Source organism: Rhinolophus sinicus, chromosome 1, assembly GCF_057876585.1.
Source record: "Rhinolophus sinicus isolate RSI-liver-muscle chromosome 1, RSI-T2T, whole genome shotgun sequence".
Lineage (NCBI taxonomy): Eukaryota > Metazoa > Chordata > Mammalia > Chiroptera > Rhinolophidae > Rhinolophus > Rhinolophus sinicus.
Genome location: NC_142501.1, coordinates 208749058 through 208776268, shown reverse-complemented (window position 1 = coordinate 208776268; position 27211 = coordinate 208749058).

Genomic DNA, 27211 nt, shown 5'->3' with positions numbered 1-27211 from the left:
GATGGGCCTAGAGAACATTATGCTAAGTGAAATAAGTCAGACAGAGAAAGACAAATACCATATGATCTCACTTATATGTGGAATCTAGAATATAATCTGGAAGAGTAGAATAAATGAACAAACTAATCAGAAACTGTCTCAGCGACACAGAGGAAAAGCTGAGGGTTGCTAGATGGGAGGGGGGGTGGAGATAAGGGGGAAGGTGAGGGGATTAGAGAGCAGTCTCTCATTCGTGATGCCAACCAATGTATTTTATTTTTCCCTGTGTACGCAGGGGTCAGTACCACTAACAAATATTTATTAGATGGATGGACTACAAGATATGTGCAACTAATATACCATGATGTTGTTTTATATTTTCAGAAATGCAATAATAATATTTTAATGTTTTTATAAATGGTTTTTATAAACCATGTCATGGGTTTAACAAGAGCATTGAGCTAAATAGAGTGCTCAGAACACTGTACACATCCAATAAATATTAGTTCTTATGACCACTATTATTTTTAAATTTACGAGGCTAAATCCGAATCTTGTATCACTATTTATTTATCTTAATTACGTATCACTCAGAGAAAGACAAATACTATGAGATTTTAATTATATGTGAAACCTAAAAAAAATGAAACAGAGAAATAGAACAAAACAGAAGTGACTCATACATACAGAGAACAAACAGATGGTTGCCAGAGAGTTGAAGGGATTGGTAAAAACAGTGAAGGATAGTAAGAGGTACAAACCACCAGTTATAAAAACAAAAATAAGTCACGGGGTTTACAGCATAGGGAAAATAGTCAATATTTCTTAATGACTTTGTATAGTGACAGACGACTACTATACTTCTCAAGGTGATCACATCATAAGGGATATAAATGTTGAACCACTATGTTGTACATGTGAAACTAATATAATATTGTATGTCAACACTTTAGTAAGAAAACAAATAAATAACTTATCCCTCCTATGATTTATTATGCCTATTCAAGTACAGATAATCTCTACTGAAATCAGGCAGAAGCACACAAAAAACACAATTTAAATACTAGTTTCTAAATGTTTATACCATTCCCCACACAAACCTGAGTTTCTATGTATAGTTCTAGGTTTCTGAGAATATAACTGTTTTCTGTAAAAGGAACATTATTAGTTATACCCTTGGACCTAACCATGAATATGAAATGGTGTTTGCACTGTTTCTATTGGGGAATGATCCAAGGAACTGGAAATTGTTCACCATTGCCCGCTGTGTTGTGCAGGAGGGTGATGCTGAGTGCTGAGGAGAAGTCCATGCATGGGGTTTGCTGATTGAATAAGCTCGTGGATGATGCATTCAGGTACCTAGCCAACATAGTGTTACCTTGTGCATGGGGGTGAGTGAGGAAAGAGTTCTTAGCTGGGTGCATAGGTTTAACAAAGGCTGTTTGAAGTTTGCTTTTGTTTTGGGGGGGTTTTGGTAGTTTGCTTTCTAGCTTAAGAAGGTATGCCCAAGTCAAAACAGTTCAAGGGAAATCAATTTTGAGCAAAAAGTAGGAGTCATAATGGGATGAGGAGTAAGAGGTAAGACTTTTGTACTGTCAGAGCCATTGAAAATTCAGGGCAGAAAAGCTTCAGAAGAAGGAGAATCAACGTGATTATAAACCATCTCAGTGTCCATCTGCTTCCGGAAATGTGTGTGCATAGATAACAGATCGGAGGGCCCCAGCTGAAAGAAGCAGGTAGCAGACCAAGGAGTTGAGTGTAATTAGCAACCATTGTCCAGTGTTTGGGATACTTGATAAAACCTCAAACTTATGTTTAAAACCAAGAAGGGCCATGATTTAGGAGTAAGGCCGTCACAAGACTTTTAAAACCCAGGCCTGAACCACTTAAAAAGAGAAAGCATATGGCGTAGTGAGTGGCTCTGAAACCAGACCGAGCCCAAATCCCAGTTTATAAGCTGTGTGACCTTGAGCCAGTTTACTTAACCTGTTTTAGTTTCTTGATCTATTACTGAGGAAGAATAATAATAGAGTCCACTTCATAAAGACATTAGGAATAGTTTGTGAATTAAAGAATATAAAACTCTAACACAGTGTTAGTAAAAAGTAAACCCTCTGTAAATACTATTATTGTTATCGTAGGGCACCCGATATATGATGACGATTCATACAATTTAAGTTACATAAACCTAGTAAGCAGGAATGCCACCAATAATTGCAACTATAATGTACTGAACTTTAATTTTTTGGCTATGTCCTGTATCACTCCCAAGGTTTCTTTAAGACTACAGGGGCAGACAGGATAGATTTTGTCATGAATCCACTTGGCCCAGATCACACTGATGCTTGAAATTCTTGAACAGAAAACAAACAAACAAACAAACAAAAACCACTCTTAATAATTCATAGAAAATTAAGTCCTACTGACTTAAAGCTAAGTCATTATCACAAGGCTCCAAAGCTTCGTGACATTGAACAAGTAACATTAGCTATGTCTCAGTTATTTCATTTGCAATGATAAAACAAACTTGAAAAACTTCTTTCTAAGTGTGGACGAGATGGATGCAGCAGGCTCATTAATTGGTTCTTCTTTCCTTTCCTTTCCTGTCATCCTGGAACAAGTTGCCAGATTGCAGTTGATATCCGGCTCTAAATTACTGATGCCAGATTATTTCTGAAGACCAAATACTTTTATTCAGAATGGATAGCATAGACACTAACTGCCTAAAGGAAAAAGGAGTTGTGGCTTGGGAAATAGAGGCAGAAAAGCCATCCACAAACCTGCCATAGTGTGGAAAATTATTTATCAGTACAGACCCTGGATTCAGAGGGTTGGGATCCTGGTCCATACCCTACAGCTGTATAAGTCTGGGTCACTTATTTAAACTGCTGATATAGTTTCCTTATCTGTAGAGTGAAGATCATATCATTTCCTGCTTACTAAGTTTTCTGTAAAGTCGATACCTTAGTGAATATAAAATAGCAAGGAATCTTGCACGTGATATGCAGTCAGCCTCTCTTAGCTGTTACTGACAATGCATGTTTCTTTCCAGCTCTGTGGACACAACCCAACTTCGTGAAGGGGCCAGTTGGTATAGTCACAAAGGAAGCCATCATCAGTTTGTTTCTCTGACACTATCTAGAGAAAGAATTCCCAATCAGCCATCTGAGTTTCTCATCTGGACTTAGCCCTAACAAAACCTTTATTAAAATGAAAAAACACTTTCTTAACAGGTGAGATAAAGCCTTAATCTGGATTCTAGTTCTTCTCTACCTCTCGAAGCACATAGCAAATGCTAGTTGAATGAATGAATGTGTGAGTGACCTGTCTGTTTGCAATTCTCTTGCATTCTAACAATATAAATTTGCAAAGCCCTTACATTTACATCCCCTCATATAGTCTGTAAACTGCCCTTCAACCCGTCTGAGTGTGCATTGCTGTAATATCTACGAATTTAGGACCTGAGGCAACAAAGAGAGATAACACCTACTTAAAGTGCTTATTATATGTGAAGCATTAGTCTCAATATTTTGCATGTACTGACTCATGTACTTTTCAGGAGCTCTATGATGCAGGTACTGTTGTTATCCCCTTTCTAAAGATGAGAAAATGGAACCCTAGAAATGTTAAAAAACTCAAGTTGAGAAAACCAGGGTTATGAACAGGGGCCATCTAGTCCCAGAGATCAAGGGCTCTGCACTGAGCCAGAATGATCGCTATATTGAGAGGAAATAGGAACATTAAGATTTAATTATTTTCAAGTTACCTGCTTTGAAACCAGAAAAAAATATTAATAATTAGAAATATACTAAGATGGCTGGTAAATTAAGAATATATAACTCAGTGGCACCCCTTTATACAAACAATAAACAGTTAGAAAATAGAATAAAACTATCACATTTCAACAGCAGCAAGAGGAGCAAATAATTAAATACCTTTGGAACTTTAGGGATTCAAAAAACACATGAACAAAATTTAGAACTCTGTTGAGCAACATAAAAAGGAGACATCGATGAATGGAAGGTCATATACTTTAGTAAATGGGGGGAGTTAAAACTGTTAAAATGATATTACTTCTAAAATAATTAGCAAACATAATAAAAAATAAAAAAATAATGCTTCCCCTTTTTCTGAAACTAGGTGATTTAGCTTTGAAAAAAACAAAATTAAGCTGAATAAATTTAAAGATCCAACTGGCTGCATTCAACGATTCATGAATTGGACAGCATTCCACCTAGAAAACAGAGGAGCCATACAAAATGGAGACTTTTATGGAAGAAAGAGGGGAGGGACAAGGCAAAAGGGTATTGTTTCAGGCAAGGCCACCTTCCTAGGGGACAAAGGAGTTCTATCAGGCAGATGACCTCACTGGTGCTGACCAGGAAATTCCAGACTGATCAGTTAAGGTTACATTCCTGGGAGAGGCTGACACTGCAATTCAGTTAGGTATTAAGTTTCAGTTTGCTGATGTGGGCCTTAGCACAAGTGAGTCCATTTTGGGCTTTGTTGTCTCTTTTTACATAGATTCTAAAGTTCATATGGAAAAATCTATATATGACATTAAATTTTTAAAGTTTGGAGGGGGGAAAATGGTGAGAGAAGATAAGCCTATTAATTATCAAAATGTGTGATCAAACTCCAGCACTTAGAATATATATATATATATATATATATATATATATATATATATATTTTTTTTTTTTTTTTTTTTTTTGTAAAGGAAGATAGTTTATTAGAGGCAGGAGAAGAGGTTGCAGCTCCTGAACTGGAGGGGGTCCTGAATGGGGGTGCCCCAGAATAATTTTATATTACAACCTTAGAGAGAACATTAGGACAGAATATCAAGTTCTAAAACATTTCTAAATAAGTATGAGAACTGGAGAAAATAATGAATAACATTGAAACAAGAAGCTGCTATCTGGGGTGGGGGAAGAGCAGGGAGAGTGGTTAAAAATAAATAAGGAATAACTATAAATTAAATACCAGAATCACAATATCTCTTATTCTTCCTTTATTTCTTACATGAAAGTAATATTCAGATGAACAAAATGGTTTTAAAAAAATTAAAGAACAAAACATTAAAAAAGCTAAGGGAAAAAATGGGATAAATACTGAAAATATTGATGGGTGAAGCCTCTCTGAACATAAGGGCCAAAATGCATGAACGGACATATTGTTAAAATTGATTACACAAAAATAGAAGATACACTTCATGTCAAAAAAATAAAAATTATATCAAGTCAAACACAAACATCAGATGGGGGAATTACTTGCTACATATACGACTCAGCTCAAACTACCATAAGAAAATGTATTAGCCTTAAACAACAGAAATTGATTTCTCACAGTTCTGGAGGCTGGAAAATCCAAGATCAAGGTGGCTGTGATTTCAGATCATGGTGAGAGCTCTCTCCCTGGCTTTTATTATAGAAGACCAACTTTTTGCTATGTCCTTACATGTCCTGTCATGAATGCCTGAACTTGGAAAGAGAAAGGGAGAAGGAAAGGGACAGGGAGAGGGGGAGGGAGAGGGGGAGGGAGAGGGAGAGGAAGAGGGACAGACAACTCTCTGGTACGTCCTATTATGAGGGCCCCACCCTCACGGCCTCATCATGAGTGATTACCTCCTAATACTATTACATTGGGGATTAGGGCTTCAACATATAAATTTTGAGGAGACAGAATTTAGTCTATACCAAGGCTAATTCCCTCTAAAATGTATTGAAAATAAGTTTTCATCAGCCCTAGACAAAATGTGTTGAGGACCTCACACAAGAATTCACTGAGAAAAAACTAAGAATATCATATAAATAGGTTAAAAGACGTTAATCCAATTAAAGGAATGCAAAATAAGAGGCAGAGGTTGCAGCCTCACTCTAGGTCAAACCTGTGTTGATGTTCAACTCAGCCTCAAATTCAATCTCAGTTCTATTGATTTCAATTTTCATGCTCCATAGTTGATATCAAGATGATCATGGAACATTGTGATAATAACTGGCCAGTCATTTTTATCAGGTGTCTAGCACAGCATAACCAGCCACCCCCACACTGAGTGGTTTATGTCTCACAGTTCTGTGAGCTGGGGGATCTCAGATCTCCGTTCTGGGTTTGCTCTTGCGGTGGTCGTCATCTGCAGGCTCAGCTAGGGCCCCGGAGACGAAGCTAGCCTTGTCGCTTGTCCACGTGTGGTGTGGGCTTCAGCTGGACGCTCCTATCCACATCATCTCATTATTGAGTGCCGTGATGTGAGCTTCTTCCTAAGTGACAGGTGAGTTTCAGGAGGGGAAGTCCCAGTGCGCAGGTAGTTAGTAACCATCTGCTGATGACACATGTGCTGGACTTCCACTGGCCAAACTGTGTTAGGTGGTCAAACGTAATATTAGTGTGGGAGGGAACTATAGGAGAGAGTGGACGGCTAAAGGCATGCTTCCATAGCAGTCATTAGTGGAAAATCCCCCATGGTGCTAGGAATGGGGTACATATGTCAGATGAGGTTTGAAATAGATAGCCTAGGACACGGTTCAGCAAACTATGGCCTACTTTTATAAATAAAGTTTTTTTGAAACATTGACACATGGCCACACCCATGTATTTAAGTATTGTCTACGGAGGCTTTTGTGCTAGAAAGCAGAGCAGTTGTCACAGAGACCATCTGGCCCACAAAAAATAAGATATTTCCTCTCTGGCCCTTTACAGAGAAAGCTCCTAGGTGGCCCAGGAGGTGGTACTCCATCTCTGCATCCCAAGTTCCATACCAAATGTTCATACGTGAGTGATCCAGTCCCCTTGCTAAAACCCCTCCCCCAGGTTCCTTGTTTTGTTTTGCAAATACCATAACTCATTCTTGTTCCATTCACCAGCTCAATTGTTTTTAAATGTGATTACATATTTATTTCACTAGGTTTTAATCTTAAAGCGGCGCTCCATTGAAGTGATAGCCTTGCAGTTGGGCACTGTGGATTATATAATCACTTTGCAACAGGATGCTTACAGGTATTCCTTACCATGATTGTGTCTGCACGTTGTAATTCTGAATGGGACTTTTAACTTTGGAGCCATAACAAGCGCAGTGAGAGAGCGCTCTGTTCCGAGATTCATTTTGATGTTTTGCATTAAGCTCTCTCTAAATAGCAATGGGGCTTCAGCAAATTAATTACTTTCGTTCAGTTGTGCTCTGGGCCCTAGTAGACAAGATGAATCTAAAGGAGAGTTTCTGAAATGCTCTAAGAGACTGAGAGGTTCCCAGTGCTTTCCTGGAGTGCTCTGTCAACAATATAGTGACTGGAAACTATAAAAATGCAAAAGGCATTTGTCTCTTTATGGCAACAGTTTACTCTGGTATCCTATTACATATTAAATCATCAGCTCAATAAAGCACAAATAATGCCACTCCACTACACATTACAATTTAGTAAGACTTAATGTTTGCTTGTCAGCTGCATGCTTTTTCCTTACTCTTTTAACCTAAAAAAAAACTCTTCTGTTTTAAACCATCTTTTTCTGGTACAATTCTTTCTGCCTAGAATGCTCTTTCCTTTCAGGCCCCTTGATAGTAAACAAGACCGCATTAGCATCTTACCTCTCCTCCAAACCCATTTTTGTTGCCCACACTGTTACCGGTAGAAAAAGGCATCCTAGGATTATGTCCTGATTCTGCCATTTATTTCTATTTAATCTTGGGAAAAATTTGTCGCCTTGCTCCTTGGCTTTCTATCTGTAAAATGGGAAACTACTAGCTTTTAAAGCTGTGCAGATAAAAAGATTATGTTTAAAATAATAACAACAAACCATGGCTTTTGCACAGAGCTAGAGTAAATAAAGATATGTGAGTTTTTAGCTTCCTCTCTTTTTTTGTAACTTTATAATATTTTCCCATGTGTCTACTGAATATCTTTTTTAATGCTGTATTTAAGAAAACTTTTTACATGTCCTCAGATCATGGAAATCATGAGTAATAGATTATTATTTAATTTATTCTTTTCATAAGTGTCACCCAGTAAAGGATGATATATATTGTAGATACTAGATTGTTTATGGAGGAGAGAAAGGTAGGAAGGGAGAGGGGCAGGAAAGGAAGGGAAGGAGGCAGGAATGAGGATTGTATGTACTCTGGAAGAGGGAATTTGTGGATCATTAAAGCAACTGCACGCAAAACTCTGCTTCTGTTGAAACAAGACTGCAGTTGGCAAAGAAACTCTAGGCTAATCAATATTTTAAAAGGATAGATGAATAATTCTGAAGAAACTTTTAAATGACTTCCCAACCTTCCTAAAATTCTAGGACTTAATCATCTATTTTAAAAGCTCTCTTCTGCCATACTGCGGTGCTTTAAAAAATAATATTTGGCGGGGAAGATGGAATCAATATTCAACTGAATGGCAGCTGGGATGGAGAAGCCATTCTCATTCAGGACAGAGGCTTCAACAAAGCCCAGGAAGGCGGACCTGGCCTTTAAAAGCCAATTTCAGCAGCCTTTCCATGTTGACGCATCCATAAAGACTTACTGAGCAGTGTGAGTCTGGACTACTCATAATATTGGCACTAGTTTCAGGAGTACAGTATAGTGATTGGACATTTTTATACCTTACAATGTGATCACCCCACTAATTCTAGTAATCATCTGTTACCTTACTGCATCTGTGCAAACTTATTGCAATATCATTCACTATATTCCCGTCCCCTTCTTTACCCATCCCCCGCCCTTTCCCTTCTGGTAACCATCCTTTGGGTCTCTGTTTCTATGAGTCTGTTTTTGTTTTGTTGTGTTTTTAGATTTTACATATAAGTAAAACCATGCAGTATTTGTCTTTCTATGCCTGACTTATTTCACCATAATACACTCTAGATCCACCCATGTTGTCGCAAATGGTAAGATTTCATTAGATTGTATACCAACTAAACTTATATATTTAAATTAAAAAGGGAACTGTTGATAATTGCAAAATTGGAAATAGTTTTAATATTATCATAAAAACGCTGATTAAATTGTGATGCTATGGAATGCCATATATATATATATATATATATATATATATATGCACACATATATATGTATATATATACATATATATACATATATATGTGTGCATATATATATAGATAGATAGATAGATAGATAGATAGATAACAAAAGATGAATACAAGTTACATTTGACTTCTGCAATTACAAGAGGTGCTCAAAGTGGTTCCCATCAACATCCAGACACTTCTGATTACAGCAAACTACTGCTTGAGCAACGCTGACCAAAGTGTCCACTTGTATACATTTTTTTGGTACCCCCAGTATATTGGCACCAGGTTTGTCCTCTCTGTTGGGCCCTATGGTGTCTCCAGTTAAGCTTTTTCCACTCTGAGTGTGAACATAGAGTCGTGGTTATTTATTATTCCCACTGAGTTTCTCTGCCTTCCAGAACCACCATTCTGCTCACAGAGCCAACCAGTCCTCAATGCCTCCTGCTCTGCTGAATCCTTTCTTTTGCTTCATGGATGTTTGGCTCATGACTCCCATTCCTTTGTCATTGGACACCCACCACCTAGTCGGGCAATGCCACCACCATCTCTGCTGCGCATGGGTGTTACCGCTCAGTTCTCTCAATCTGGTGTTTCCTGCTGGGCTCAGACCTGAGTCTAGAATTTCAGTCTCATGCCAGTCACTCTGGACTTCATTTAATGTCAACGTTGTGACCATATGATTTGTTGTCCAAACTGGGACACCTTTAAGAGTAAAATGAATAATGCTTTTGTCAGGAAAATGTGTGTAAAACAAGTTTACCTGGGAAAAGTCAAATGTGTCACTTTTGTTCTGCTTTCCAAATCTGTCATCTATTTCCCACCTAGTCTCTTTTCTGGCCAGCTGCATACCGTATATTACACCTTTCAGGCAGGTAAACAATGGGCAACTTCCATACTTAAGAGCTTCCAACCAATTGCTTGCTATGTGCACCAAACAAATCCCAGTCAGAAAACTAGCCTCCATATTAGTTTCAAACAAAGGGGATTGAATTCAGGGAATTAGATACCGAGGGGCACACGGAGTGGTGAGACAGCCTAAAGGTTGGGGAAGAATCCCCACCTCTCAGGATAGAGGCACAAGAGACACAGTGAGCTTACCAGAGTTCAGCATTCATGCTTTGCCTACCGAGTGGGTGTTGAAATTACAGAGGACAGAGGTACTGCCAGAGATGGCACCATGGGATGAAAGAAAGGGGACAAATACTCTGACTTCTCCTTTTCTACAATCCTCCAATATCCTGCCTGTATTTCCACTGTGTGGTCCAAAAGAATTCCAGCTTCCAAGGGAGTCTGAAAAAAAGCCAGATGTTGAGGTCAGCTTGGTGATAAAGAGCAGGGTGGGGTTAGTAACAAGTCTCAGAACAAGCAGGTGACAGGCACACAATGGCTTCATCAAATCTCCGTATACTCGTACTTCTCCTGCAGAGTTGATCAGTAACACGTATGTGAACAAACTCGTCACATTCCATTGGCCCTCCTCCCGAACACAGAAGAATCTGCAACTACTGTGTTTGAGTCCATTTGCTTGGGAATGTTAAACAAGGAACACTAGCGTCTCACATTTAATGCATTGCGATGTAAAATCTCACAGAATCTCAAGACTACAAAGAACACCAGTAATAGCCTGGTCAAATCACTGAATCAATGCTTCTACCAAGGGAGCATCCATCCAGCATGACTGATTACCTCCGAGAGGTTCTCCGCAGGGTACATCGATCAGGGTGTCTGTCAGCAGGCACTCGCTTTGGATTGTCTCCAGCTCGTCAATGAAGACTTTCCGAGGAGACCAACTGCCATAGTATAAGACTTTAGAGAGTTTCAGTCATCGCTAGGGAATTACTTCCCTCAAATATGTGTACCTGCCATGACAGGACATTGGCACAGTCAACGCCTCTGGAAGTTTTGTTTTAAGGGTGCACAGCGATGGTGGCATATGTTAACTTCATTGACTTTGGAGTCAGAAAGTCATCGATGTGTGTCCCAAGTTTTTCACTAACTAGCAATGTAACCTTAGGCACATTTTAGACTCAACTCTGTTCTAATTCCCTCGTTTTAAAAATCAGGATGTTATTGGACCTATCATATAAGATTCTGAAATTATGTACTAATTATGTACTACATAGTGGTTAGAGAAGGCCCACCACATAGTCGGGTCCATAAATGCTAGCTGCTATTACTATTTAAAAAAAAAAAAGTTGTAGTTATTCTACTATTAATAGAAACACGCCTTTCCAAAATTGATTGAAAGACTGAAAGTGCTGTTTATACTCAATCCATGAAGGTGGAAACAGGTTAAATAAAAGATACCAAAAATAGCATCCAAACAACGAAGTAAGCTAAACACACAACACACACACACACACACACACACACACACACAGTATTAGTTTTAAAAAATGATCATAACATTCAAAAATCACTCTATAGTTTGAACTATAGAAAAAAAATGAGGTGAAAAATGCCAAATACTTTTTAATGAAAAGGAAAAATGAAATAGACCAAAGATATTATAACTTTGGTTCCTTATGTCAGCATCTACTATCCAAGCTGGGGTAATTATTTCAATCTGTTTCCTCTTTTAACATCTTTTTTATTGTTGTTTTTTAATTTGTTAAGCTGTAGTGAACTTTTTTCTGCATACTCATCAAACAATGTCTTTTTTTAAGCTAATCTCTATAACTGTGCTACCATCCTGTAATACCAGTGACATGGTCCTTATACTTGGATAAGGAAGGCTTTCCCTCATGGGGACAGGGAAGAGGAGAAAATAGGCTTGCTTGTTATGACCTCCCTTGTCTTTACTTCCCTCAAATTCCTGCTCCTTCCCAGACTCGACTTATAAATATCAACAGTCACCACCACCCCTTTTCAGGGAAAGCAATGGAAAATAATTTGAAATAACTTTAGAATGCCCCATCCTCCTAATGAAATGTACATTCGTGTGAGATTGAGCAAAACCAAATACTTAGGATTCTGTGAAATAGTGTATAATGTCTCGTGTGTAGAAGAGACAAAACCATTAACCAACCATAGACGGGTTCAATGAGCACTGAAATGATAGCTTGACAATAATTTAGTCTCTGTTCTTTCACTTACTACATGCTGTCTGACAAGTGGGTCCATATTCCCAGGACTCCATTCTCTGTTCAATCTTCTATAGAATTAGAGATTTAGACTAAAAATTTCTGAAGTCTTTTCAGTACTAATATTGTGTATGTGTGTGCGTCTTCAGGAGGCAGAATTAGTGTAATTTTTTTCTACAGTTTTTAAATTTTCAATGACAATAATATATTGCTTGTATAATTTGAAAGACTTTTTTTTCTTAGAATTTCAATTCTGATAGTGGCAGAGTAGCTTTTATCAAAATAAATTACTCACATATATCAATTATAAATTCTAGAAAAATATTTTTAAAATTATTCAAAGCAGCAGACAATGCACAAAAGTAGACAGAAATGAGTTAAGTCACTTATCGAAAGAAGGGAAGCCCATTCATTGAGGTCCGTGTTCATATAGTTTTGCTCCAAGGGCACTTCCAAGCTCCCACAGTGAAGGGTGAGAAGAAATCAGGTACAAGTACACAGTGTTATTGCCTTGAGTTATCAGGATAGAGATAAGGGGTGACAGAGTGAAAATTGGGGTGGAAGCAAATTCCGGAAAGACAGGAGCCACTGGGGTGATCCCAAAATTCGTTATAGGAAAATCTCCCAAGGCCTTGGCTGAGTACAGAGCTCTGCAAGCACAGGGAGATTCACTGGCATAAAACAGCTGAAAGCCAGAGAAACCTGAGGAGAGTCAGTCACTACCTACTCAAGAGGGGACAATTCAAAATTTAAGTCTTTCCTAGTTAGAGGAGCATGAAAAACACCTTAGGCTTAAATTCAAACTTTCACAAGTTCAAGGTGATTGGCTTGTAATTGTACTGCTTTACATAACACATATTAACACTTCTGAGGAAGATAACAGAAGTAACAGTCACTAAAGTGTATTTATTCCCACAATGGCCAGCACACAATAAAAAATAGTAGATATGCGAGGAAGAAGAAAATTGTGACTGTCAAGAAAAAGGGATGGGCTATTAATATACACAATAGCTTTGATGTATCTAAGAAAAGGAGAAAGGTTAGCAGTGGCCAGGTTTTCAGGTTGGGACTGGGTTGGGTGAGAGGGGGGTGAGTGTGATCATAAATAAACAACACAGTAGATTCTTATGGTTTTGGAACCATTTTTGTATCCTATGTACATCAGTAGAAACAAATGTACCACTCCAGAGGGGTATGTTGATAATGGGGGAGGTTATACATCTGTGGGGGCAGAGGATACATGGGAAATCTCTGTACAGATATACACATACAATAAAATATTATCCAGCCTTAAAAAAGGAAAGAAATTATGATATATGCTACCGCATAGATGAAACATGGGGATACTATGCTAAGCAAAATATGTCAGTCATCATGAGACAGATATTGTATGATCCCTTTCATATGAGATACCCAGAGTAATCAAATTCATAGAAACAAAAAGTAGAATGGTGGTAGCCTGGGGCTAAAAGGAATGAAAAAAAAAGGATTTGTTGATATATATATATATATATAGCATATAAGATTTGTAAAATGAAAAATTCTGGAGATTGATTACAAAGCAATGTGAATATACCTAACAATATTGAACTGCACACTTAAAAATGGTAAAGATGGTGAATTTTATCATGGGCATTTTACCACTATTTAAAAATAAATTAAAGTGGAAAATAAAGTGAAAAGAACACCACAAACTAAGATAAGATATTAACGGTGTATTTCTTTCAAAGGACTTCTATTGACTTTTCTCTGGATTATACAGAGAAATGATGTAAAGGAAAAAGAACACACAATAAAAATAGTCAAACATCTTCAAAATGTACTTCATCAAAAAGGATATAGGAATGCCCAATAAGCACATAAAATTGTTTTAACATAATTAGTCCATAGGAAAATGCAAATTAAACCCAAAATAAGACACTGTTTCACACCTACTCCGATGCTGGCAAGGAGGAGGGGCAAAGTTGATGTCACTCATTCTGTTTCAAGGCCCACTCTGAGGACTTGCATGCTGGTTTTGTTCTAAATTTGGAAGATGGAAATTTAATCGGATGGAAATCTTTTGTCAGATTAAAGCATCAACTCACTCTGGCAGCATTTCCAAAATTAAACTGATGCCATCCTGTCCTCAGTCCCTGTAACTTTGATAATTAACTGGTCCTGCACAACAGCCTGGGCTGGGTAAGCCACCAGCCTCCCTTTCCATGGGCCTTTCTCTGTTAGATTGCCCTGAGGTGCCCTCAGGATGAATGAGGAAGCATTACTTGGTCAGTCCTGGATTTGGGTGTGTTGCACTGGACTTGGCTAGGTAAAGGTAGGGTAGGAGAAATGGGCATGTGTGTGCCAGATGCTCTGATAGGGACCAATTATGCATTTCACTTGATTTTATCACAAGTATGGAACACGGGTGTTTTTACTGAGTTTCAGACAGGCTTAAATGCCTTCACTGAGTTCACCCAGCTAGTGAGGAACTGAGATAAAATTTCAGCATAGTTCTGTGTGACTTCCTTATCAGGTTGGATTTTTTGTTTTGTTTGTTTTTTATCTAAGACTCTTTATTTAGTATACGTCCTTCTTGAGGTAACTGAATAGAAATAAAAAGGACTCAGAGCCTGGGGATGGCTAGGAGAGTCATGAATCCAATAGCCCCAGTCAACAGACTGAAGGAGAAAGGACGGAAAGGGTAGGTTGACAAGAAACCACGGGGACCTTTGGAAGGAGGCAAAGGATTTCTCCCTGTATCAGTCATGTGATTGTTTTCAGTGAATTGTTATGATGGTTAAGACTCAGCATTTGTAGTTAGGTATGTGACCACACCTGATGTTTTGTATATGGATGGAGATATTGAGTTCTGCTATTCTTCAAAGTCAGAATAAAAAGGAGGTCTGCATTGGACTATGTCAGCTTAGTTCAGGTTTGTGAGAATCTCACCAGGGTTCAAGTCTTGTGAATTTTTAAACTCTGTCATTCTGATCAACAATATCAGAACATAGTGATGGAGAGGATTTCGGGAGAGTGAGGGGGGCTTAGTCCAGACCCCTAATTTTTTAAGAAATTATTTGGAGTTATAATTCACATGTTATAGTACTTACCCCTTGAAAGTGTACAACTCAGCGGCTTTTAATTTAATCATAAAAATGTGTAAGCGCCACCAATATCTAATATCAAAACATTACATTACCCCCAAAAAGATACCTCATACCCATTAGCAGGTGCTGTTCATTTCCCCCACCCCCCAGCCCTTGGAAATCATGAATCTATATTCTCTCACCATCCCCATGAGGAGAATGTAAGTTCTGGGAGGAAATTTCTGACCTCACCTCACGGTGTCACTACTCCCTAGCGCCTGCACATATGAGACACTCAACAAATGGTAGTCGAATGAATAATTGAACTGTTGACTGATATTAGCAGACCAGTGAAATAGAGACTTCGAGAATGGAGACTACTTGGAGAAGGAGGTAGGGGGCGGATAAGGATTTGCCACAGTGGCTTCTGGAGTCTCTTTTTCTTAATCACCAAACAATACAAAAATTTTTTATATGCTATTAAAAAAAAATGTTTATTTAGTCCAGCTTTTTGAGGTATAATTGACAATAAAACAATTGTATGTATTTAAGGTGTACAACACGAAGCTTTGATATAGGTGTACCTTGTGTAATGATTACCGTGCTCAAGCTAATTAATACACCCATCACCTCACAGATTTACCTTGTGTGTGTGTGTGTGTGTGTGTGTGTGTGTGTGTGTGTGTGTGTGGAAGGTAAAAAGAGAAGGTAGTGAACCAGGTTTACAGATTAGCTTGCAATTTGACGCTAGTCTCTGTCGCTGTGGTCATGACCATATCTTTCCCAATGAATGCCCTTGTTCTGAGGTGGATTGGATATGGGCAGAACAAACATATCAGCATTCATTTGGGGCAAACATAGTGACTCCTACCCTGCCCTTAATTTTCTCATAGAAAGAGATAAGAAACTATCGCTGATTTTTATCATATTAAAGAGGGAGCCAAGGAATGCGTTATGATGAAGGTATGGTGAAATACAAAATTTCCTTCAGTGTTTTTTCATGGTAAGCTTTAGGTTCATCTGAAGTTATTGGCCTGGATATTTTCTTTCTTTTTTTTTAACCTTTTAAATTTTTTTTTTTTTTTTTTTTTCAGTTACTGTTGACACTCTATATTATATTAGTTTCAGGTGTACAGCATAGTGATCAGACATTTATATACCATACAAAATTATCCCCTGATAATTCTAGTTAGGTGGGTACTAGTCTAGTCTAGTCTAATACCCACCCGACACCATACACTGTTATTATCATATCATTGACTATATTCCCTATGCTGCACTTTACATCCCCGTGACTATTTTGTAACTACCAATTTGTACTTCTTAATCCTTTCACCTTTTCACCCAGCTCCCAAACCCCCTCTCATCTGGCAACCATCAGTTTGTTCTATAAGTTTGTTACTGTTTTGTTCTTTTCAATCTTAATTAAAATATCTTAACTATTAGTCAATAAGGCACTCTTCATTCATTAGAATTTTAAAATTAAACATTATTTTTTTTAAAGAGGTAATTGGGGAGAGGATATTATAAATCCCCAGACCAAGGAAAGAAACATCATATTAGCATATGGTCAAGAAGAAGGTAAGTCAATATTCATGAGGACGTTGATGATTAAATCAAGGCCAAACATATTGGCAGGCTGCAGACAGCCCAGAGAAATCACTGTGAAGAAACGACAGCTCTTCTTAAAGGACAGAAGACTTGGTGCACCAATCTCTGAAAACTCCCACAGTGACATGTGTTGCAGTGGGATTGAAGGGAACATGTCACTGTGAGAGGGAATGTTCCTTCTAGAATTAAAATTGAGAAAACATATTTGCTTGCTCCATTGCACATACAGGAAAACACTGTTAAAACAATATTGGTACCAGGCTGTGAAAGTGCATTGCCTTTTAGTTCCAAGTGAGTTTCAGATATTATTCTTTTTCCATTTGCCTCCATGGTGTAGCAAGGCCCTGTGGAATACATTTTTTGGTCATGTAACACCAAGTAAGCACTTCTGAAACTACATTTGCTTACTCCTAAATGAGATTGAAACTCAAACCAACTCAGGCCGTTACCCTGGATGTGTCCCATCATCCGTGTCCAGTAATAAGAGAAAAAAGATTGAAAATTCAAGACAGGAAGACTTAACACAAGAATATTGCGATGCAAAATTGAACTTAGTGTTCTCAATGAATCCAAGGTATCGGCCCTTGGGCTAACAAGGGGCGAGCTCCTGTGTGGTCAGAGATATAACTCTGCTGATGGAGATGGTCTGGGCATGTCAAGACCATCTGTGAACTAGAACCACCTGGAAAAGGAAAGGTCTCCACCTCTGGGAGCCTGAACACATTCTCTCTGGCTCCTTGGACTGCCTGGTAAAGATTGTGGACCCCTTCCCTTCTCAAAATAATGTCAGAACTGTGTAAGTACTTAAGATGAGGACATTATCGAAAGTGGATTTTCAGTATAGCTATCAAAATATTGCAATATAGGTATAAAATGTAGCTATAGCTATGAAACATTCTTTATTAATGTATTAAATAACAACATTCAGTGGTAGGTATCATAAATGACATAAGAGCGGAGGAATAATGAGTAAAACAATGTTGAGATATTTGCAAAATTTGTATCAGATGATCTGATTCTATCTTGATGTTCTATTCGTAGCCAAGCACTTTCGTTACGACTGTGGTTAGTTGTCAGTTCATTAGAAGGGCAAGCTAAATTTCAATTAGAAGTTCATGAAAACAAAGATTTTTCTTTTTTTTCCCCATTGGCAGTCACAGATCTTTTTGGGGTCTGTGAAATCCAGCTTAGGAACTCTTACACAGCCATTCTCAACCTTAACTTAAAATCAGAATCACTGGGGGGGGGAGGGGGTAAAAAAATAAAATACAGGTGGCTTGAGGCATCTTCCCAGAGATGCAAATTGTGTCAGTCTGAGTTTCAGCCTGGACAAAGAGATGATGGGACTTTGTAGGTGGTGTGTGTGTGTGTGTGTGTGTGTGTGTGTGTGTGTAACTGAGCTCTTTGTGCTTCTGGGAGAACACACCATTTTGAGTGTTGGTGGTATTATCTATGAAATAAACACCGATTTTCTGCATCCTTAACACTTAACTCTCTGCTTCACAATTCTTTAGCAAAACAGCCTTGTATTACTTGCCCATTTAGCCGGTTTACAGTGACTGCTTCTGCCATTTTAAAAGATGAAATGCTGTAAGAACTTACACATGCTTTAAATATCTATTGAATTAAGATGTAATTAATTTCTAAAAATGGCTTTCTAAGGAGATTTGCTGGTGGGATTTTAAGATGTTTAACTTGAACTTAAAAATTCAGCTGGGAAATAGTTTTCTCTGTTTCTGTGAGATTTCTTTTACTCCTTCATTACGACCATCTTGCACTCCTAAATGGCTTCTGCACTTGACTGTTGAAACCATCTTAACCTGCAAATTTGGTTAATCAATATGTGTGGCAAGGGCCATGGCCAGGGATAGGAAGAGTATTATGGAAGCACAGAGTCGGGCAATCAAGAGTCAGGGAGGGAGAGATGGAAGCTGAGACCTGAAGGAAACACAAGAGTTAGCAGACAGCTGGGAGACAGGTGGGGTTCGGTTGAGGAGATGAGCATTATAGGCAGAGGGAGAAAACAATTCATAACACTAGAGATGAGAAAGAGCAAAGACCCTCAGAATTGAGATGACCTGGTGTTGCGAGCGCCTGAAAGGGCAGTTGCCACATTTCAGTCTCTTCCTGAAAGTCAAGGGGACATTAACTCCTCGGCAGGGCCTTACGTCCCTGCATGGTACTCATGACATGAGTGGGGAACAAAGTCCCAGCACAGGTTCAGATAGAGTGAGTAACAGCTTTATTTGGGAGCCAATGTCCCTCCAGAGGCCAATGCTCTGGTAAGAGCAGAAGGTTACACAGAATAGAATAGAATTTAATAAGGAACCAAGTCCCAGAGTCAATCGAGATGGAGGCAGCCCCTGGTCTGGGAGAGACGACTGGGCCCCTGGTGAGTCTGAGGTGAGCTGGTCTTGCAAGGAAGAACTTTGGAGAGTCCCAATATCATGGCTTGCCCCTCACAGAGGGTCTTAGCCGGGGCGCCCAGTCAGACCACTCGTGGCACTGCTCTGGAGTTCTGCTTTTATCCTCTTGTCCTTGGACTTGTTTACCTCTTAGGTGATAACAAGAAGTTGTGTTGCTGATTGTGTTTATCACTCACTTTTGTTATGCTCAGTTTCACACAAAAACATGTTTTCACTTCACTCTTATCAGTCTCACATGTGTGTGGCCATAGTCCTGTCCCTACTAGTAAACAACTTGTATTGCAAACCACAATCCACATATATAATATATTTTATATGCTCTACACACCTGGAATAGCTGAGGTTTGGGTTTCAGAAAGGGAGCCGTGACAGAGGAGGGTGGAGAAAGTGTAGACCGCGCCTTCTTGGTCAACCCACTGAGGAAGCTTAGCTTTGGTTCTAAGAGCCAGAGGAAAGCTCTGAAGATTTAGTCAAGGGAGACACAACTGCAGATTTGTAGATATAGAGGAAAGTATACTGAGTGCAGTTTGGAGAACAAACTGGAGGGAAACCTGACAAAATTGAATTCTGCGTAACTTAAATACCTGAATATGCCAAAGATGTCAGAGTGCCTATGTCCAGTCCTGCCTTTCTTCTTCCAACACCAGACTCACATCAGTTAGTTGTCCTCTCCACATAGATGTCTAATGGACACCTCGAACCTAGTGTACCCACAACTGAACTCGAAGTTCCCTCTAAGCTTGTTCTACCTACATCTTTTCCATGTTAATGATCGCTGCTGAAACCTCTTTTTTGCTGCAGCCAAAACTGGGACTCATCAATAATTCATCTTTTTCACTTATGCGACGCATCCAATATATCAGAAAATCCTATGTTCTTTACTTACAAAATATATTCAGAATCTAATGGCTTCTCATCACCTCCATGCCGCCATCCATCTTCTCATGCCTGGATCATTACAGGAGCTTTCTAACTGGCCTCCCTGCCTCTACCCTTGTCCACACCGCATGTGTCTTCAGTGTGGCATCAAACAAGATCATTCTAAAGCAAAATGCAATCACGTCACTCCCCTGCTCAAACCTTGTGATGGCTCCACATATCACAGTGTAAAAGTCCACATTCTTATCATGTCTGAGACCTCTAAGCATCATCATTCCCACAGCGGTGACTTCTCAACATCATCTCCTTCTACTTCCCCATTTCCTCTCTTCTCCCTACATAGTCTCTCCACATTTGGTGGAACAGGCACCCTCTACTTTAGGACATCTAACTGGCTATTCTCTGTCTGCTAGAACACTCTTTCCCTCGCTTAACTCTTCAAGTTTTCTTCAGATGTCCCCTACTCAGTGACGCCTTTAGTCAGAGGCCTACTCTGACCACCTTGTTTTTCTTTCTTTCTTTCTTTTTTTAACGTTTATTTATTTTAGGTGTGTTTTTCCAGGACCCATCAGCTCCAAGCCAAATAGTTGTTTCAATCTAGTTGTGGAGGGTGCAGCTCACTGGCCCATGTGGGGATCGAACCAGCAACCTTGGTGTTATGAGCACCGTGCTCTAACCAACTGAGCTAACCGGCCGCCCCTCTTTTTCTATAACACTTGGCAATTGCTATGATATTCTTCAATAATGTGTCATCCCTACTGCTTATTACCACTCTCTCCACTAGACTGTGAGCCCACAAAGACAGAGACTCTTTTTTTTTTTCATCAATACATCCCTAACATCTTGAATAGTGCTGGGAACATAACTGTCACCCTACACATATTTTGGAATTAATAAATAGAAACAGTGAGAGAAGATGATTGTTTGACATAGAGATTGGTGAATGGACAGAAGGAAAGTGATATGACACGGACTTGGGAAATAGAATCAGTGAGTTTTTATAATATATCGTATGGGTTAAGGAAGTAGGAGGAGGTACATAGATGGCATCCTGTTCCTGGTTCCATGAATGGCTTCAATGAAGATGGCATTTACTGAGAGACAGGATTCCAGAGTACAAGCAGATAAGAGTGGAAAGAGGAGGATTCCAGTAGTATCGGGAATATTCAGATAGGTATGCTTGGTTGGCATCCAGGTTCAGATGTACAGAACAAAGTTTTTCTGTAAATATTAATGCCAGAAACAAGGCGTGAAAACAGCTGTCAGGAAGGAGATGGCGGCATGTACTAATGGGATGATGGAAACTAAAGCCAGTAGAGAAAAAGATCATACAGTGGATAATAGAGTGTTCGGTAAAGAATTGTTGAAAGAATGAGGAGAATCAACTCTAGGATAGAACCATAGGTAACAGGAGCCTTAAAGGGGCAAGGTGAGAAAATGAGCCACTGTGAAGATCAGTTAGCAGAGATTGGGCCGTGGGTAGGAAATCCTCAGTATTCTAGATGCTGACTGAAGAGTATGTTTAAAGAAAGAGTTACTGGTCAAATGCTGTGGACACATCCAGTAAATAAAGGGTGGAATATTTTCTAATACTTTTAGCCACAAAAGCAATATTGAAAACATGCAAAAGATAGCTTTAATAAAGTACCAAAATACTTTATGTAAATAAAGTTTAGTTCTGAAGAGGAGGAGCGAGGTAATGCAATAGTTGGAGAGGAATTAGCACTTGAGGGGAAGTTGTATTTATATGAGAGAGATTGTAGTATGTTTAAATAGGGAGGGAAAGAGTAAGGAGAGAGGATGTAAAAAGTTACAGAAAAGTGATTCTAAACATGATGAAACGGGTTCCTAGGAAGGTGGAACGTGCATATATGCACAGAAGATGCTGTTTCCTCCGTTGTGAAGGAAAGAAGGTGACAGGGAGTTTGTTTTGCAGGTCTGCTAGCTGGAAGCTGAAAGAAGTCCCATCTGGTATCTCTATGTTTCTATGGTAATAAGAGAGGTGATGTCCCTCTTTTGAGAATGAAGGAAGATACGTTGGAGTTGAAGATGATGGTTGAGGAGAAAGAGAGTTGGAGCATTTACTTGGAAGGATTGAAGGTCCAGGTGAATTCACATAAGTTCCCAATTCCATCTCATGCAAAACCCCCTTGTTCATTAATTCCAGGTATATGGACCTTAAATCCTCTATTGTGGAAATTCCTTCCCAAATCTAGACTTTGGCCAGGAATTTCTCTCTGGCTGAAATAATTTCAAGATGACTCTACCTAAATTAGGTGTCAGCCTGCTTTGTTCAGCATAGTGTTTTTCTTTATTACCTTCACATTTCTAGCAATGTATCATTTTATTTCTGCCTTTCACATAAACTGAGACACCATGATAAAAGCAGGGATTGTATTTATTTTTATTTATTTATTTATTTATTTATTTTTTTGCCATTTTTAACTCCGATGTGTAGCACAGTGTTTGGCATGATATAGGTGATCAAGTATTTGCTGATCAATTGAATAAATTGGGCTCCTGGTGACACTGGCCCAAAATAGCTAACTCTAAAAGGCATGATTATACCAAAAATAAAAAGAGAGAAATTGAGAACTTAATTTTAGACTTAGAAAATTAAAACTCAACAAAGTGAAGTTAACCAAAGTGGATAAAAAGGGAAAATAAAATTTGCAAATTGGTATTCTATAAATCAAACATAAATTCAAGTATTTTTTATTTTTATTTTTATTTTTGTAAAGGTTAATAAATCAGATACAGTGGTGACTACTTGGATCCAAGAGAGTGAAACTTTCAAAAAATGAGAAATAAGAAAGGGAATAAAACAGCAGATAGTGTGGAGATGTGAATACCATTGCCAAATAAAATGTATAATTCTGTGTTGTAAAACTTGAAAATCCCAATGAAAAAGCTCCTTTTTTGCTCAGAAGGTATAAATTTCCCAAATTGTCTCAATAACAAATAGAAAAGCAGAGTAGACAAAGAATTATGAAAGAAACTATAAATGTTTTCAAAGATTTTCTTTTTAAAAAGACTCAAGGGGACTCCCAAGCAAAGCAAAGAAGTGAATACAATTGATTTGGTCTTGGTCTTTGGTCTTTCTTTTTTGTCCCCAATTGCTCATTGAAATGAATAATGGGATGTAAAAATAGTCAGAAACCTGACCAGTACTGTAAACCTGTAAACAATTCTTTCCGTAGTCTTAAAATGTTGATTTTTAAAAGTATAGTGAAGCGGGAACATGCATGAATAAAAGGCTTGCCAGGAAACACCCACCTGTAATAAGATCAGGGTGCTGGAACAAGAAGAATAGATCCTAGCAGAACCTTCCTACGGAAAAAAAAACCCGGGAGGGAGGACGGAGGGCATGGCAAGTATTGGGTGCATATTTTGATGTCATTCACTGGACTGAGAAGAAGTCTTAGGGCTGGAGCCATATTGATAATGAGTTTGCAGTGGGACTTCCTCACCGATTCTGATTGACACAAGCAGCCTTATTCCTACCTGGCCTGGAGCAAAGGCATCTTCTTTGCTGGCTGCTAATGAGGCCAGTCACACCAGGCAAGTGGTAGAGGCATAGACATTCCTGGCTGCTCCACTAAAGAAAGAAAATATTTGAACAAAAAGTTGAAGGTCAGAGTTCCAACTCGTCTTGCCTTCTCAATGCACCTTCATCCCCAGACTTCACAATGAGTTAAGGGAAATATTTGAAAAGAGCATTACATCTGAACATGATTTTTCTTCTTACGTTATTCTTTAAGATTTAGATATGAGAACATTATTTGTGAAAACACATTTGGTTATTAGCGTTGGAAACACAATGATCACTATCTTAATGAAAAGAAAAAGATGATATCCATGGTATATCATCAAAAAAACCCACCATGGACAGATTTGGTTTTAGCACCAAATCTATGGTCGGTTATGGTGGAGGTGGGAGCTCAAATTATAATACCAAGACTCCCTATGTGTCTTTCATCTTTGTGTACCTTTATCATTGTTTGCTTTGTGGGTTTCCCTTTGTTTTCTGCAGGCAGAGTTCTCCATTTGGCTAGGGAAAATGACCACAAGAAAACCAAATTTATGCTTTTCTTAAATCTTACAATGGCCCCTAGTTTCCTCCTGCAAAGGGTTACAGGCCAATCCCTGAATAAATTATTGCAGGTAAAAAGATGGTGCTCTATTATGTTGGTCACTTTGGGTCAAGTACCCATTCTCATGACAGACACTAAAAGAATGTGACTTCATGCTTCCCTCACACATAAAATGAGGTCTCTCCTGGAAAGAAGAACTTGTAGTATTAGAAGTAAAAGGGCAGTGTGTGGGTAGAGAAAATAAATATCTCTGTTACCAATATGCTGTCATTGTTGGCATAACCCAACCACTTTCAAAAGTAAGCAGACATGTAGCTATGCCTGGATAAGATAATAGAGAAGAAAAACACGTTTACTTATATTAAATATATGACTATAGCAACAATGATATTCCACCAAAGCTGATGTTCTGAAAGATCAAATAAGGAGGAAAATACTCCAGAAAAGTTCTAACTCAGCAAGATGTAAATATCACACTATTTTTGGAAGTAATTTCCAATTTAGATGATCTTGGAAGCCTGCCCTCATCCCACCAATTCTAAATTCTACACAGAGTAGGACGCCAAGCTGGGCAAAGCTAGTCGCCACCATCTTGTGGAGCAAAACCGCAGTGACAGATTGTAGCTCCGTGGTGACCTGAGCAGGGAGCAGACTTAGCTCCTCTGTACAGAGATCAGGGAAATGCAGAGGGAACAGTGTGGATGAGATTGTTCCATCTTCTAAACACACAGACACACTCCCAATCCAGATGCCATGTTGGAAAAGAGATGAGAAAATGATTAGAAATTGGAAAGATTCATACTTTTATCTAAAGGTCCAGTAATTATAAACCACACTATATTTGCTGGATTGGACTAAATTCAGTGATTTTATTTCCTAAGTTACCAGCAGTTGGGGGATGATGAAGACATTTGGATCCATCACAGAACATCAAGAAACTGTATTTTCTATATTCCTCTGTATTACAACATGAGAAAACCTTTGTGTTTTTTATTCATCTATGAAACTAAAAGAAATAGTTATAAAAAGGCATAGTATGAAATCAGAAAATATTATATGGAAAGGGAACCATTCTTGTCAAAATGATTTTAAACTCATGAAACATGATAATTGCTGCGGTGCATAACAGATTGAATAGCTAAGAATAGTGAAGAAGTAATGAAAAAAATTCTCATAATTCTAAAAAAGGAATAGAAAAATAAATATTAAGAAAAAATAAAAGCATGTGAGCCAGAATATAGATTATGGAACATTTAATCCCAAATAATGAAAGAGTACTCAACATTAAAATAGAGAAAATGAATACAATAGACACAGAAAGTGTTGGAAGTATAAGTGAATTCAAATCTATGCTAATAAATTTGAACATCTCAGGAAAATGAATAATTTTCAGCAGGATATTAATTATGTAAATTGACTCAAAAAAGTAGAAAAACTGAACAGATCAATGAAAAGGAGATAATTTAAGACTGTCACAAATTACCTCACAATATGTCTATGTTAGGCAGTGTTTTACAGGTAAATGCTTTCAAACATTCAAGTAACAAATTTTTTACATGCTACACATATTGCTTCCAGACATACTAACAAAACAAAACAAAACCAACACACACACACAAAAGGAAAAAGTTTAAGTACATTTTTGAGACTAGCTCAGTCATTGCAGCTGAACTGACAAAGTCAGCACAAAAACAGAAAATTTTTTTCTCACTTTAAATAAAAACTAGCAAAATGGAATTGGTAGTGCATTTAAACAAATAAAATTCCATACCCAACTTAATAGGACATTCCAGGAATAAAGATGTGTTTAATATTAGGGATTCATTAATGGGATCCATTATTTCACTTGGTCAAATTAGAAAAAAAATCAAATAACCATTTAGAAAGATTCTGAAATGAAATTTTATAACATTATACATCCAATCCATAATCTTCAATAATGATTCACAATAATCCACACTGTTTCAAAAGATAAGTGCTAAGAACTGTGATACAAGCGAAACTGTGTAATGCAGTTTGAAAAAAAAAAATTCTAGTTCAGAATTTTAAAGCTTAAATTTAAATGCATGTGATTGGAAATCACAGACATATGGTACAAAACCTGGTTCCAGCACTGCATCGTCACGTCTTTGGGGTACTAGGAACCCTCCTGGAGACAAAGGCAGCCTTCTGTCTCGCTTGGCACCAAGGTGAGGGATCGCTCTGTTTGGTCCAATGGGCGTTTGTGGGTGGGGATATACCTCTCATTCCACAGAGGTGATTTGGCTTCCGATACTTAAATGAAAGTGAGATCAATAGCCTTTTATCTTCTATTTACCCCAAACTCAATTTTATCTGGTTTCCTTTCCATATAGTATGTTTGAGTCAGGTTGTGGGGTACATTCTAATAACCGTGATTTTCACTGAGGAAAGTGGGAAGACCAGCATGAAAGCTCATGGAACAGAAGAATGGCATCATTTGACTCCTAGATAAAAATTGTAAGGTGCCAAGTCAGTGCTTAATGAACTTTTATGGCACAGATGGACGCAGGAATGAAGTAAAGAAAGAAATATTAACAGCTGGCCTGGTCTCTGCAGTCGCTTGCTTTGGTCAGGCTCTGTTTTGTTTTTCTTTTTGATTTTGTATTTGTGTCGATGTCTCCCCACCTACATTATAAGTCCAAACCCTTAGTATGCCATTCAGGTCTATTTAATCACCTGGCTGACCTCGCAACTTCATCTTCAAGCACGTCACACTCCAGCAACCCTAAACTGCATGCATTCACGGGCTCCTTTCACAGACTTGCAGTCTGCCACGCATTTGTTACTGGCTGGAAATTTGTCTTCATTTCCCTGACTTCTAGGGATCCTTCAGGAGTCCCCTCAGGTGACATCCACTTCTGAACGCTTTCGTGCTTCTCAGCTGCCAAAGTGTGCAGAGTGCAGCAAAGAGGAAAAAATGGAAGATTCCAGCACGGCTTTTCCAGTATGTTCTGGAGCACCTTTCAGAAGATCAAATGTTACTAACAATGAGATTGAACATTTTCCTTACGCCGATTCACACTTGCATTTCTTTGAAA